At 37.3% G+C, this 14,473-nt stretch overlaps 1 protein-coding gene across 8 annotated transcripts in view; it reads left to right on the top strand.

Moving 5' to 3' along the window:
* The window catches only part of TBL1XR1 (TBL1X receptor 1), a 116,768-nt gene that overhangs the window by 66,188 nt on the left and 36,107 nt on the right, over positions 1-14,473 (top strand). For 4 of the 8 annotated variants that reach the window (XM_042794006.1, XM_033006370.2, XM_033006368.2 and 1 more), the window contains exon 3: positions 9,954-10,021. The exons of 2 other annotated variants lie outside the window; for them this stretch is intronic. The gene's annotated coding sequence lies outside the window, so the exon portion shown is untranslated. Of the gene's footprint in view, positions 1-6,578; positions 6,774-9,953; positions 10,022-12,433; positions 13,312-14,473 lie in introns of those variants that run through there. 2 more of the 8 variants (XM_042794024.1, XM_033006374.2) reach the window with 2 other exon arrangements.

Genomic DNA, 14,473 nt, shown 5'->3' with positions numbered 1-14,473 from the left:
ATTTCAAAGTAATGGCACTTAAACTATTTTAAGAAAAGCCTCCCTCTTGAAGCAAGGCTTAAGAGGAAAGCCAATGATATATTGCCTACATCTCGTCTTAATTTTCAAGTCCTAAATCAACATCACTATTATATGTTTTCCTGTGCATAAAATAAAACATAGGGCAGTTTTTAGGCCTCCATTGGAAGTGAGTTTCTCATAGACAAACTGAAGAGGAATAAAATAAGAAGGGGCATCCCACAAGAAGCTTGATCCTTTGGGATCAGGGTAAAACATGCATTCAAGTGCACATCGCTTCCCATAGCACACGTGTTACTATATAGAAGAGGTGTTACGTTCTGGTTTGCTCTCATGGGACAAATTTCCACATAGGTTTGTATCTTTTACCTATTTGCCTTGCCTCCTGCCTTCTCCCTTGCACTTATGCTCATCTGTCAATTAATTTCTAATAAGGTGAGATGCATTATACTTTGCATGTGCTTGATATTTTTAGATCTGTTTTGTCACGTATCCAAACATTATTTAAATGCATTCCACTAAACTTCATAGAGCAGTGCTGCGACACCCCGGGCTGTGACTGCTGGCTGAGGAATTTGTGCGCGTCGTCTTTGCATCTTGTCCCTCTTGTGCACGTAGCTTTTGGGGAACAAAAATTGCTTCTCTGCTATCTGTAGACTTTACGTTATTCATTTAGCTAGCTGTCCTAGGAGGTTTAAGCTGTGTCCTAGAAGTTGTTTGCTACTGCTGGATTAAAACCCTGCTGGCAGTTATCTGTGGAACTCACCTGCTAGTGAAAGCACCAGCGGTACCTTTGGCCACACGCTGCATCTTCTGCATTAAGGTCTTCTCGGCATTTGTTGCAAGTGTGAGGAAAAAGCCCTATTAGTGCCAAACTTCTAACTACAAGCAGATGTACTACTCTGCTTTTTAATACCCTGTACTTTGGAGGGTAGAGTGCTACAGCTTTTTGTTGGAGGGCATGGTTATCGACAGTAGTGGAAGCATAGCCCGGGGCTTTGAGCTTTCATAGCCCCCTTGGCAACTGCCAGTAACCCTCCAAAGATGATGAGCTCTTTGTGTTTTACCTCTGCTGCCAGTCTCCCCAAAGCTGTGTGTCTGTGTGTGTTTCAGTGTAGTTCATAGTGTCACAGTTGTGAAAGAACTGAGGATAGACAGACTCCTGGCTGCAAGCTTTTTAATATGCAATTTTAAGGTGTGGGTTTTTTTTTTTTTTTTTTTCTTTTTCCCCTGGCTCTTACATACTTTACTGTACACATTACAGCTTTGGGCAGAGAACCAACCCGAAACAACTTGTGTTAGTGATAGAGCAAGTCTATCTGGAGAGATTGGTGTTTCAGGCATTGCTTGGGATCCAGGCCATTTCAAGAAGTGCTTAAGGTTCAGTAATTCTCCATGGATAAACTGCAGCAAGTAGTGTTTGTCCAATTCACAGTGGTCTGAGGAAAAACTGACAGTGCTAAAGCACCTGCCTGCGTTGGTGATGGGAGTTACGTATGAAGGCAGATAACGAGACCCATGCTTAAACTCTGCAGGACACTTGAAGCATGATTTCTCTCATTTCACAGTCATGTTGGGAGTGACTGTCAGTGGTTTGTTTTGCAGTTTTTGTCCTTGTATGTTTTTCTGACGCTCTTTGCATGACAGTTGTTTTTCTTTTCACTGTCATGTGACTTGGAATGTTGTATCTGTGCATGTACTTATTGCATATAGTGCTGTATGTAACGTAGCCCTGTTGGTTCCACTGCAATTGTGAGATTCCGTCACAGTGAGCACACTTGATCTGCCAAGGTTTTTAGACAGATTTTAAGATTCTGTAGTAGTTTTTTTTGGGTTTTTTTTTTTTTTTTTTAAAAATCATTAATACATTAAAAATTTACAAAAATTCTATTGCATTTCAAGTTCAGTGTTTTTCCTCTGCTAAGAAGTGTGTCTGCATCTGGGAAATCCTTCTTGTCCTTGTAATATTTACTTGTTGATCTTTTCTATCAATAGTAAACCATGTTTGTCAAAGTACTAATATAGCAGGCTGCAACACTTAAAGCATCTGAAAAGTTACCTGTATGCCAATCCTGGTACTGCAAAGAAAGCATCTGCCAAATGCCATGCTCTGGGAATATTAACAATGGTTCCTGTACAAGTTCTCATGTTTTGAACTGCTGCTGATCTACCAACAAATTCAAGGAACTGCAAATGCCCTGTGAAGGATTGCAGACAAGGTTGATAGGCAGTTGCATGAGTTGGAAGTAAACAAGTTAAGTTCATGATGGCTGGGTTCCTTGTTTGTTTTGGATGTATTGACTTGGAATATATTCTTCCATCTAAATGGATTTTTGACCTTTTTTCCTTGAGTTTCTCTCATGTTCCTTAAGTATCTCAATACACGTTTCTTCAGTGTTTACAGGTCTCAAGATGGTATTTTCCTACATAAACGTATAACTTTCTGAATAGTACCAAATATTAGTCCTTTCACAAACATTTTTAAAATCTTGTATTATTAAAGGCCCATTGAGTCTGAAGTAATGTGACTTTCTGCAAACATGCGTATTTTTCAGTGTAATTGGAAGATGTTTTGGATTACTGTCTTTAGGCCTGTACAGCCAAGAAACCAATTATAGGCATGGTTAGAAAGTGATAGTGTGCATTAGTCAGATTATAACAAGATTCCAATAATGTAAAATTGCTGCACGACAAATTAGTTTGTATAGATTTTGACAGTTGTTGCCTTTAATAAACTAAATTATTAAGCAATACACAGCTGCAATGCTTCCAAAATTGGAGAAAAATAGACTCTTATTTCCTTGTCAAAATCTTTCCCATAGAGCACGACTGCTGGCGTTGGTAAACCTGGTTTGAGTTGTTCGGTTGAATTTGTGAATCCATCTGTCCCAAGATGATTTTTGTCTCTGTAGGTAGATGTTACACAGATTACAAGGGCTACTTAAAGACTTTGTCAGGCACCTTCGTTTTGCAGTTAGTCCTGACAGATGCATTCACAATCTTTTGGGCTGCCATTTAGTAAACTAAGGTTTGGGTTTTTTCAATGTCATTTATGAATAAATTGTGACTAGATTAATGTTGCCTGTTCATTTTCACTACAAACCTGAGCCAAGAATTTAACTCGAGTCTCCTGAGAGAGTGCAAGAGCTATCTATGTTGTAATTCCATATACCTATTGAATTGCAACTCTGAAATCCAAGAACCTGTCTTTCCCTCTAGTAAAGTGTTACTACAGTGCTATAAAGTAAAGCAAAATCTACCTAAATTCTAGTAATCAGGGTATCCAATCAGTAGCTTTATTATGCTTTCATGTCCTGAGCTATGTTCCAGCTGCAGGTTTGATAACTACTGTGCCTGCCAAATGATGTTTGTATCTACATTTGCTACTCCCTATTTTAGTGATATGGACTTTAATTAGATATGACATAATTATGATACAACCTGCTTTTGCTCCAATTTAGGACCAAGTCCCGCTGTTTTTATATGCATACCCAGGCAAATTGAAGCCCAGTTGGAGGTGTGTGTTCCATCCCAGAAGTGCCACTTGATATTTAATTCTGAAGGAACCGAGGCTTCTGCAAGGCACCGTCACTGCCCAGCAGTTTGGCTTTTCCCTTCCTACAGTCCAAGATCAGCGAGGGCAGACCTTGTTTCTGAGTGTCCTTGGCTGCTGTTGCTTGCGGTGTTTCAGCTCTCACACTTTTCTCCTGGGAAAACATGGTGGCACTGACTTAATGGGGATAAATGGAAAGATGAAGACTGCTCGTTTTCTGTATTTGTGGTGTGGGTGAACCTCTGGTTGTGAATTTAAAGGCAGGCACAAAGTGTGTAGCAGCCATCTGCTCTGGGAGGGGTGTCAGCGATGGTGGTTGATGCCGTGAGATAAACTGCTGGAGATGATGTGTCAAGGAAAAACAAAATTATTTACTAAACTTTAAAATGGTAAAATTGAGGATTTTCAGGAAAGAGAAAGAAGATCAGCTTTACAGTGCTTTTGAGTGGCTTACATTTTGAAGGCTGCTTTTTCAGGAAAAAGAAATGCAAGCTTCAGAGATAATTTTTAATGAGTATGCGAAGTAGCGCCTGTAGCATTTGCAACACTAGTCATGAAACAATCCTAGTGGAGGCAACCTTTAAAAAAGGAAGTGCTTCTGCCCTCCAGTTTGGTAAAAATCATTCCTGTATTTGATGTTTTCACTGAGAATATACATCTGAAACTTAAAGGATTTAAGCCCAGTAGTTTGAATTATGATCAGGCCAAAGAACTGGGATATCTTTCAAATAGCAACAATGAGAATTTCAGTGTCTTGTTTCCAAATTAGTCTGACCAAGTAACTTTGTAGAAATGTATACTAGTAGTGTCCTGTGATAGATAGTACGTAAGCAATCTATAAAAAAACCAGCAAAATGCATCAGCTCCTTGGAGATATGCTACAAAATACTAAAGAAGAAAAAAGGGGGGGGGGGGGTAAGAAAAAAAGCCTGTCTTCCATGCATGAAGAATAGTGGGATAACAAGTCACTTTGCTCCAGTTCTTTAATTATTGCATTGTTTTCGTTTAGCGTTTAAAAGACATGTCTCATCTGAAGAGTGCACAACACAATAAAGCTCAAAAACCTATCTGCTCAATATATGCACCAGTCAAAGATCATATAGTTGTACATACTGCTTCTTCCTTGGTGTCCCTACAGCAGCTGGTTAAATATAAGACTTTCTGAGAACCATCAGTGTACTCTGAAAATATCCTCTGCACTGGTGATGTATGACTGCTTAAATCGTTAGAAGTATGAATTATGGAAATGACAGTGGATAAGGAAGAGAAGAAAAGATGCGCGTTCACTTGGGGCATTGCCCTGAGGTAGTCAAAGCAGAACATTAATGATTTTACAGATAAAGATCTTAAACTTCGTAGTTTCATATTCAGAACCTGGAATAACTGTTTTGCTAAAAAGTAATGTCTAATAGTACAGTTATACTTGAAGATGCAATACTGCTGAAGCTTTGCTTCTGTAGCATTTCAATCCATGTCTGGTTGTCATCTACCTGGGAACTTTATGGTAAATGTTAGTTGTCTGGGCTATAAACTTATGGGATAAAATTCTCCTGGGGGGTTTTACTTGAGTATGGTAATGACCCAAAGAATTAAAGTTTTTTTAATTTTCAAACTTCCCTGCATAGATTTTTCGGTATCCAGGTAGTCTTGCTCAAGAGTCCCTTTCAGCGGCATTAGGGCTGTTAGCGGTTTTGGAGTTTTACTCTGCATTGAGTGTTTCTGATTCCTCTGAAATTACTATATCTGCTGTTATCACTGAAATACCACTTTTATTCTGTTTACTTTGTGATCATAAATATAATTCAGTGAATTGCGGTCTTAAACTTTGCATGTGATAAATGATTTATTATTAGTTTAACTTCTGATGCTGTGTTTGGTTGTGCTGTGTGTAAGCTTCTGAATGACAACAAAATATTTAGAAATCAATGCAATCCTACTTGAAAATTAAACAGGTTTACATTTCATAGAGCGATTCGAAGAGGCTGATGTGAATTTTTAAATCCAAGACTGGTTTTCTTTAAGCAGCCTCTCCTGTTGTGTTTTTCTCAGAGGTATGGCAAAAAGGGATCTGGGGTGCTGTTTGCAGGCTCAAAACAGAAAAGCAAATCTTGGTTTTGTAGATGAACCAACTCTTATTTTGTTAATGCATTACTTGGATTTCAGTTTCTCCGCTGGTGACATTTGTTGGTTGGATGGTCTTTGAAACAGAGGGATTAGAGGGAATAAGTTGCAGCAAGCAGATCATATATCTCAGTGGTAACATTTGGATTTATGCAAATGGAGGGAGAAGCAGACCAGAAATTATGCTGCGCTCATAGGACAAACTAAAAATAAGGCCTTATTCATGCATTGAGCTCTCTGAAGATCCAAATGCATGCATTGCTTTAAGTTCAAGAGAGAGACTTATATTTTTGTTTAATGTCAGTTTATACTGAATTCTTTTTCTGTACACACACGTTTCATCGCCTTAGTATCAGTCTTTGCTATAGTCATAGTTATCATACAGAAAGAAACAACATCAAATAGTATTAACAGGTGGTCTAGTGGGGAAGACAGCAGTAAACAATACTTCCTAAAAGTAGATCGTTTCTCCCTGACAGGCTACATTCACTTTATAAAATGCACATCGGTATTTTTTATGAGCACAAAATTTACTTTTTTGTCTTTTTTTTTTTTTTTTCCCCTACCTATACATGATTTAATATCAAAAGAAGCAAAAACCCTAGACAGTTGTTCAAAAAAGTAATGTTACTTGTTTGTTGAAAATCAATTTTTGATTATTTTTTAAAAAATTGCATTGACTTAAGAAGTCCCAATCTAATAGTAATAAGGATTTCAGTTACAAGTCATGGAAGAGAAGAATCTATAATGGAAGTTGCTGCCCCAAATCTTGGGAGAGTTGCAAACAAAGCTATCATTTTAAGAGATTAAGTCAGTCCAGTTTGGATAGCTATATTCTTTTAATGTAGAGAGGTAAAAGACACACTTTTCCCTGTATTTCTTTCAGGGTACCCGAGAAATGGGGTGGTAGGACTCCGCTGATCAAGGAGCACGCCCTAGTGGCAGGTCAATCCAGCGTGGCCTTCTCGGGACCCCGTCTTCCAGCTTCACTGATATTAATCAACTACTTCAAGAGTGACATTTTAACAGGATCTTTTTAAATTTACCATTTCTGTTGGTGTTTTGTGCCAAGCCGAGTACAGTATGTTTACGTGTGGCATCATCACATGTATTGGTGGTACTGTGATAAATTCCTGCTCTGCAATTAATTTTGAAATGGGGAAGTAATGTGTATTTTTGTATATGGTTTTTAAATGCATAGATATTTTAAGCTGCAGAGGGAAAGATTTCATGCTTACGATGCACAAATTCTTACAGAGTGTGAGCATTTCAGTAACAGATACAGTTGTTAAGCTTGCCAGTTAGTGTCACCTACAATGTTGGGTTCTCAAAATCATCCACATTTTTGCAGTGTTTTCTGTTCTCGTCCTCTCCCTGAGGCTGGTAAATCTCTTTAGCCCTTCCCCTCCTGCTCGACTCCTCTTTTTTCTTTGATGACACTGTAGGTTTGCAGTTGAATCAGATTCTCTGAAATGCATGTAGATATGCATCTCTTAAGAAAGAAAAATAAAAGACTAAGTATGTAACTACGAAGCAATCCACAGTGTTACCGCGGAATTAAAATTCAAAGAGTGGATATAGTAATAGAAATTCTATCCTGTGACTATAGGTGAGCACCCTGTGATGTGCTTCATTTCATCACATCACATGGTTAGGAATATAATTGAATGTGAAATTTTTATCCTACATGCTACAAATTCTGTTCGTATCACTAATATATTAAAAAAAAATAAAAAGGGAACATACTCTCTATATGTAATGTGTAAGTCTTTGCAGCATATGCAATAAACTTTACTCTTATTTATTAATTTGAAACAGGATGAAAGTGTTTCCAGGATAAATATAGTTTAGGGGATTCTCTGATGGTCATATTATGTGATACATGTGACTGCAAAAGTAGATGACTCTTAGGATCCAGCTGAAAAATTACTTCTGTCGCTTAGTCATTCTTAAAAGACCTGTTATGCTGGGCCATGCATTTACTTCTTGCTGTGTGCCTCAGCCTGCACCATCCCATGGCAAATCAGTTAACTGCAAACAGGTTTCCTGTTGTTGTAGGGAGGCTAATGCAATGTTGAGTTTCTGGCGTTCTGTGCATGTTGTGTTTTGTGGAAGCTCTTGGGAATTTTGGAGAGGAACGGAATTCCTCTCAGAGCAGGGTCTGTCGAAGGTGAGGTGGTATGCTGCTCTCATGTAGGGCCTCCTGATTCTTTCTCCTGTTTGGCATCATTTTGGGGGGTAATATCAGTTATTTACTTGAAACAGAGTTTGCTCTAAATGAATGAAAAATACTTAATGTAAACGTAAAATGCATGAAGTTCAAAGCATGTAAGTGTTGAATTTTATTGCTCCCTCATGTTTGTTCAATCAGCATGATCAGTATCCACTTTAAATGACCTTTTGCATTATCATTCATCTTGGAGTTAAAATTCTTTAAGTGTTTTAAACTTTTTCTGTTTGGGTTTTGGGTTTTTTGTTTGTTTCTCTTTTTTTTTTTTTTTTTTTTCCCATTCTTTTTTGGGGGGTTTTTGTTTTAAATTAAATGTTAGCAATACAGTTGATATTTACAGTTAGATTCTCAGAAATGATCAAGGCAGTACATAATAGCCTAGCAGAGAATTAAAATTACATTAATATAGAGTCAGGACCCTTTCACTTAGCTTGTGAGCTACTGTCAGTAAATGTCATTATAGAGAAGAACCAGGACACTTTTCAAGTCCAGGGTGGTGGTACTTGAGTGGTTTTCTTAGAAATGTTATGAGGCAGCTGGTGATCTTTAAGTGATGCTTTGTAGCATTTACTTCTCACATGTCTAGGTCATAGTATTTATATCTTCTCATTCTGAAAAAGACAACCATTAATATGTAAATATTAATTAAATAATAATTAAATACTACAGTTTCCCTATATGTGGAGGAGTGTAGTGCCATCAGTGTTTGTGGCATTCTCCCTTCTATTGCACAGGGTTCTTCCCATAGTTTTGGAGACTAATGCCCTCTCAGCTGCTGGGGGCTCTGCAGGAAGGAAGGAAGAGAAGTTTGTTTAAATCTCTTAAGAACTTAAACATGGAAAATGGTCACTGACCAAAATATTCTGTAGTTCCTCAATCAAAACAAGGAAAAAAAAAAAATTCAAGTCTGATTCAGCTTAGTAACAGTCTAAATAGCAGAGGGCTTCTTAAAGATCAATAATTATTTTTAAGATGATGGAAAGTCTGAAATGATGCGTGCTGTCCAAGGCCTATGTTGCCTCCCTTGGTTTTAGTCCTTGTTTTAAGGAGGTGTTTGGGGTGTTTCATCGTTATTTGTAATGTATTTTGTGAGCCTTTGTGGCTGGAGTTTACTATTTAGAAAATAGTTTGCTGTTTTCTTGATCCTCTTCCATTTGGGGCAGGGTTATTGGTTTTACTGTTACGTCCTGCTTCAAACAGCGTTTTTTTGATATGTGGATTCTTCTCTTGCAGTGCCTAGGCAGTGTTCCTGAGCTACCTTCACACCTTTACCATTAATCGCTTAGTTTATGTAAAATCACTCTCTAATGATTTAATCTGTAATGAATATTGGTGGTAGGAATCACTGTGTTATACAAGTATGGGATCAGTAGTTGTTCTGATCACAGATGCACAATGTACTTTACTCCTAGGAATTGTTTTAAGTTTTGATGTTGCTTGTGGAAATAATTCCATGAGGGTATTTTAAGGATTCTTTCATATAACATGTTCTTTTTAATTTGTTGGTGTTAAATTCAGATCCAAAATGGTCAATTTTGAACACACTGGGTGGTTTGATAATGGCCTTATGTTTCCTATTTTTTATCTTGCTATTGAATCATTTTAGTTGTATACTTTAGCTAACACTAAAATAAGCTATCACATCAATACTAAACCATTTGTAAACTTTAATCTGGACTCTCATAAAGTTCCCCTTTGTCAATATTGGCAGCCAGAAAGAACAGAAATTCCTTTAAAGCAAATGCTCTATTCTGTGGTAGAGTTTTGTTTTCAACTAGAAGAGTGAGAAGAGAGTAGAGTTGAAACTGTGCCTGGTATTTTTTAAAATAAATTACATGTAAGTAATCGAAAGATGCTCTTTAGTTTTTGTTTGTTCGTTTTTGTATCTAAACTTATATTGTAATCGGTAGGAAACTGAATGTTGTTTAAATGCTTTCAGTAAAAAGACTGGTAGAAAAATAGCTTTTATCCTTTTTTCATCCTTTAAAATAAATATTGATAGAAACTATCATAATATGGTTTGTGTTACAGGTGGTGTAATACCAAGGGCTGTACTGCTGCCACATCACAATTTTGTGGGGTTTCAGAGAGTAGTTCTGGTAAGGACACTCAATGATTTATCTATTTATTTGTCATAAAAGTGGACTGACAGTTTGGTACAATTTAGTATTAGTAATTGCAATTATGTGCATTTACAGTATTTGTTAGGTATTGGTTTCTGCAGTCTGCTGAATCTTTACATTAAGTGGTCTTTTATTCAGTGGTCTTTAACAGCTCCTTTTGGAGCTGTTACTGTCTTGTGTAAATCCATATTAATTTTGTTGAGAGTTGTTATGATATAACACATCAATTCACAGCATGGAAAGATTAATAAATAGACCTTCTGATAAAACACCTTGTAAAAACTGTATTGTCTACTTGAAGCATGGAATCACTATTGACTTAGTGTATATCAGTTTTTTTAAAAAAGGAGAAAAAGCTACTATGTTTTGATTATAGTATGTTTTTCTTCAAGTACTGAAGTCTTGCCTTCCTAAAGGAAAACATGAATATGTCGTTCAGTGGGCAAATATCCAGACCGTATGCTGTTACTAGTCTCCTCTTCTTAAAGTACGGTCATGATCTTGCAATTGTTTTCTTTAAATGTATGTAACTGCAATCCCTGTATCATTTAATTTGATTTTTGCATACTTTCCTTAAACATACTTTCTTATCTCTTCTCTATGGCTAGATTTACAAGGGAGATGGGATTACCTTACTTTTTCTAATAAAGGGAAAATTCATTCTGAACCAGTCAACCAACCACCATGCTTAAGTATTGTGCAAGAGCACAACTGAGTATCTGTTCTTTCAGCAGTAGATAAACCACGTTTATATCTGTAGAATTTTTAATATATGCTGTAATTTAACAAATGTCTTGTGGGTGTAGCAGATGCCTTTTCTCCCTCCCCCCCCCCTTTTTTAAAAAAAAAAAAAAAATCACAATCTCTTAAAGTTTTTAGCAAGCTCTATTTGTGTACTATTTTAGGTCTGTAGAGGGCAGTCAAAGACAGAGGCAGTTTGTTACAACAAAGTTTTCTTGCAAGTAGACCCCCACAAGGCAGAGAAGGATATTGCTGCCAGTTCTTTATGGCCTTGCTCTTGCAGGGAGCTATTGTGCTGGCTCTGCTCCAGCAAATCACTTAAGCAATTGAAACCAATGGGACTAGAATATATTTAAATAATATTCTGGATTGATCTGTATCTATATATAGTTTCACAAGCTCTTTTTTTTTTTTTTTTTTTTTCTTCTTCCTAAAATAAGGTGGGGGTACACAAGAATTTCTCAATGGGATTCTCTAGTCAGTTTAGGAAACTAGTAGTAGGTCTTTGGAGGGCTTGCTTGAGAAGGCTCCGGAGGCTGATACATTGGGGAAGCGAAAGGATGCTAAATGAAGACAAGTGAATTGGCATAAAGACTGAAGTGATTTTCCCTGCTGTCATTGCATTAGATTGGTCTATCTAAAATACTTGGCCATGGTACTATTCTTCCTGTATGGTTTTCAGCCCTATAAGTACATAATGCCTTGAGCATGAACAATTCATGCATGTAAACTTACATTAGAGTTCTTAAATCTTGGAGCGGAAGAAAATAGGCTTTCAGATTTATAAGAGAAAAATAGCATTGTGAAGTTTTGAGTAGCATTACTGAAGAATGTTAAACGACAATTCTGCAAAGTAAAGACATCACAGCTTGATAAATATTGTAAGAAAAGAAAGATGATGGGAGCTCTTTGGAGTCTGAGAAATACTGAAAATTTTTCAAAATGTTGTGAGCACTTTGTGCAGTACTTACTAAAGTATAATGCCATCTGGAGAAGTCATGGACTTCTTCCTCTCAATCATCTCTATATTTTCAAAGAGTGCTCCTATTACTGGAAATGGGAGAGTAGAATTTTTCATGATAACCTAACATGGTGGGTTGTTTTTTGTTTTTTTTTTTTAAAAGCTGTCCTGTCTAATTTGTTTAAATCTGAACTAGCAGAAGTGGTTACTGTGATTGCTTAATTCTGCAAAAGATAGAGTAGAGGTCATTTGTGGGACAATTGGAAGACCATTTCAGTGTAGCTGCCTATGTAATTAGTAGCCTGCAGTTTACGACATGGTGTATTTCCATCTCTGCTGATGTTTTAACTTGACTAAGCAAAACTATTTTCTCAAGACAAAGCTATGATCATGTTTCCAACTGCCCCAGTAGAGTAGACTATTTAATTCAAAATAGCACCTTGCTAGGAAGGCAGGGGGGGAGGAAATCCTTATCAGACAGATGATGTATCTTCAGGTTTTGAATACTTTGCTTCAAAGCGGGATTCACTAAAAAAATTAGTCAGAACAGATGTCTGATGTTGGCTTAAGCAGTGAGAAAGAAGAGGAAATGTCCTGGGTTTAAACTTTTTATCTTAATTGGATCCTTTGTGACTTTCAGCCCATTTGATAAGAGTTTCTTTAGTAGACTCTCCTGTTTCTGCTGTATGAAGCCAACAGTTTTAAATTTTAAGGTTTTTATGTGTGAGTATAAGCACTCATGTAAGCATCTGCATACAGCTTTAAAGGATGCTTCCCTCACAAAACAAAAACTTTATATGCAACAGGCTGCTTTGGTATAGTGTTTTTATATCCCATGTGCTATACAGAAAAGCAAAAAAAGTGTTCTTTTATACCATCTTTCAATCTTTTTTTGAAACTCATTACATATACCCCCACAGGTGTGTTGAGGTTCTTTTTACTAATCAGACCCTCTGTACAGTGCCAAATTAGCAAGAACGTTTGGCATATTTCTTTAATCTTCTAAGATCAACAATGCAATTGTTTCTGCAGATAACAGGTGACTTTACAATGTGTAGGAGCTGTCTGGGGCTGTGTTATGGCAGGCATGTTCATCAGATCTCTGGGAATTTTTCCTTTGCAGAAGTATAAATATGTCTCTAGACTTAAACACTGATGAAGTATCAGAACGTGGCATTCATTCAAAGTTGTCCATGGTCTAGAATAATTTGAGTTAGGTGAAATATTCCATTTTCAACAGACAAGGAAAGAAGCTTGTTTTTATTTTTTAGGGCGTTTTGTAAAAGACAGCTCTTGATGATTCACATATTGGAACAGCTCCCAGTTAAAAAAAAAAAAAAAAAAAAAAGGGATGTATTGCAGGGTATGGAAAATCTTGTCAAGGATGATGACTGTATTGCATGTCTTTTCTCTGTATTATAGGCATGTCACCTCAGCATATATGCTATTCTTAATATTCTGCCAAAAGACCCTTGATACAGCTTCATTTACAGAAAAAAATAAGCAGATGCTGAAGGCAGGAAGGGGGACCAACTTAATGTCTAGACACCATTTGGAGGCATGAGTGAGTTTTTCATTAAATGTATATACTTGAAGGGAAAAATCAATACTATTTCTTATGGAAAATTGGGTATAGCTAATATAGATGGAGACATTCTCTGCCAAAATACATAGCACTAAGGCCTAGACAGTATAGTTTTTGCTCATGACAGCTTACACGATCAAACTTTGACCTGCTGTACAGAATAGGATGTAGAGATGCAGAGACTGAATGTCTATGTTGAAGGTGGTTATAGTAGCAGAAACTGGAAATGAAAAACTAAGAGATACTTGCAGGCTTGGGAAACAATCTGGTCTTTGTTGCAGAGTTACTGAGGATGAGGTATTTTTGTTGGGGCTACCCGTGTCCCAGCAAGGGTCTCGTGTCTGTAGCTCAACTTCTTGTGTAGTGGAGTGTCCAGTCCCACATGGAAGCTGGGGCATGGGCTGTGCAAGTCACTTCATTGCCTCTCTCATTCTTTGGTTGTTGCCTCAGTGCCGCCTAGACCATGTGTGGTGGAGGCAGTGACAGCTGTGAGACACCAGCGATAACAGAATGGTGGCCCAGGAATGCCCAATCTTTTATTACAATAAAAGTAAAGCACTACTCTGCCCTACAACCTACACCAGCAGCCTTTATAACCTGCCCCTAGCCTGCTGTTGCCTGCTTGCGCAGCTGCCGTGGACGGTGCAGCATCTCTGAGATATTGCTTGGGTTGCTGTTGCTTTATTTCTCTGTTACTTCTTAATAGATTGCATCTGTATTATAGATTGGTATATAGTGCAGTGAAAGAAGAAATGAGAATTTTAATTGGTCTCACATTTTTGTTACTTTAGGTTGTAAATAGAAAATAGGACAAGTACGATGATGATGGTGTGTCACAGCCTAAGAGAGTTGAATCATTGCGTGGTGTCTGGTTGCAGTTGGTCATGTTCATGAGCAGCCATGCCTGGTCTCATTTGGAGGGCTAAGGTTATTACTCTTACTGCAATACTTGATTTACATGTAACAGATAAGAAGAGCTTTGTCTCTTTGAATACCAGAAATGTTTATCAGTGTTTGTTTCTTGATTTATTTAATGGGTTTTGATTGATGCGTCAACTTGATCTTAGGAACTACCCAGAAAAGACAAGTACTTCACATCCTGTTCTTTGTTAGAAGGCAATTCCAATAAGGCTTGTAGGTG

Source organism: Tyto alba, unplaced genomic scaffold, assembly GCF_018691265.1.
Source record: "Tyto alba isolate M040663 unplaced genomic scaffold, T.alba_DEE_v4.0 Super-Scaffold_10, whole genome shotgun sequence".
NCBI lineage: Eukaryota > Metazoa > Chordata > Aves > Strigiformes > Tytonidae > Tyto > Tyto alba.
The sequence above is the reverse complement of the archived record's forward strand: the minus strand, read 5'-3'. Positions and strand labels throughout refer to the sequence as shown.